At 52.4% G+C, this 1,392-nt stretch overlaps 1 protein-coding gene across 2 annotated transcripts in view; it reads right to left on the bottom strand.

The window, feature by feature from the left end:
- Positions 1 to 1,386, bottom strand: part of Fam160a1 (family with sequence similarity 160 member A1) — a 256,696-nt gene extending 255,310 nt beyond the window's left edge. For both annotated transcript variants that reach the window (XM_033760037.1, XM_010627911.3), the window contains exon 1: positions 1,298 to 1,386. The gene's annotated coding sequence lies outside the window, so the exon portion shown is untranslated. The remainder of the gene's footprint in view (positions 1 to 1,297) is intronic.
- Between the last annotated feature and the right edge of the window lie 6 nt (positions 1,387 to 1,392).

Genomic DNA, 1,392 nt, shown 5'->3' with positions numbered 1-1,392 from the left:
ATATATATATATATATATATATTACATATACACTTTTTTTTTGGTACCATGGATCTAACTCGGGTCCTTGCGTTTGTGAGGCAGGCGGTGGCACCACTGAGCTAAATCCCCAGCCCTAAAGAATGTATTTATGATCTGAATCTCCTGTTCAATTTCCTCCCAAAGAAGACCACTTAAGTTCTCCAAATGTGGACACTGACTGTGGCCCACTACGTTTGGGCAGCTTCGGGGCCAACATCCTGTCTGGTACAGGTGCCCCAGTGAACTGGAGGCCAAGCAAGTGACCCTGACCCGCAGGCTGGGTACATTAAGGAGACAAAAATCTTTTCTGTGGTTAATCACCAGGATAAAGGTGATTAAGCGGGAATTATTCTTCAATGACCTATATAATTTAATCAGGGCTGCTAGAGCCATTAGCAGGGAGCAGCTGACTTCTTAACGAGATGAAGATGATAGCAGGACCTTCCAGAGAAGCACAGGGAGTAGCAAGCCCAATCTACGGACAAGAAACAAATGGTAGGCATTGTTCTTCCCCCTCAGAGGCTGGCTCTGCTTGGTTTTTGCCTCCTTCCCTCCAGGGGATACGTGGTTTCTCAGTCCCAGGGTGGCCGGGGCTGCAGCACTTGCTGAATGGTGTTAGCTAAATCTGTTATAAAAGCATGGGTCCAGGAGCCCCGGGATAAGTCACCAGACCCGTTCATGTGATCCCTAAAGTCCCAAGCAAACACCAGCCGGCTGCCACCACCACCAACACCTCCTCCAACCTGGCTTGAAATAAAACAGCTAGTTCTGCCCCCTCAAAGAAGTGGGTTAACAAGAGAGCTTTGTTGAGATCAAGCAAAACACACACACGTACAATCAATACCAACAATGACCTGAATGCAGTCTCCTCAGCGAATTTATGAAATTGGGCAACAGCCACCCAACAAGTTAAGTCCTTACCCCAGGAAAGTACTCCAACCTGACTGGCACCACCTGTCTCTTAACAAATGTGCGCAAGAAGGCTTGGAAAGGAAAAGCAGACCCAGAGCTCCTCGCCTTCGCCAGTTCCTCCCTTAGGACCAAGGTGTTCTGGCCCCGGGGACGGAGGAAGGGGGTGGAGAGCCTGGTGACATCTTCCTCCGTCAAAACAAGCCGGCCTCTGTCCGCCAGGGTCCGTCACCGAGCACTGTCCAGGGCTGAGAGCCCCATACAGTGACCCCGTCTGGGGCACTGCGCCCCGAAGACCGCTCTCCCTTTTTCCTCCAACTAAAATAAGACTCCTCCAGCGCGAACCTCGGGTCTGCTCGCCACGTACCTGTAGGCGGACGCAGCCCCTGGTCGCCGCGCGAACCCCGAAACGAACAGGCTGAAAGTTTGCGCCGCGAGCCCCCGAGCCGCCACCCGCGCCGG

Source organism: Fukomys damarensis, unplaced genomic scaffold (assembly GCF_012274545.1).
Source record: "Fukomys damarensis isolate Sample0158 unplaced genomic scaffold, DMR_v1.0_HiC HiC_scaffold_38, whole genome shotgun sequence".
In the NCBI taxonomy this organism is placed as follows: Eukaryota; Metazoa; Chordata; class Mammalia; order Rodentia; family Bathyergidae; genus Fukomys; species Fukomys damarensis.
The sequence above is the reverse complement of the archived record's forward strand: the minus strand, read 5'-3'. Positions and strand labels throughout refer to the sequence as shown.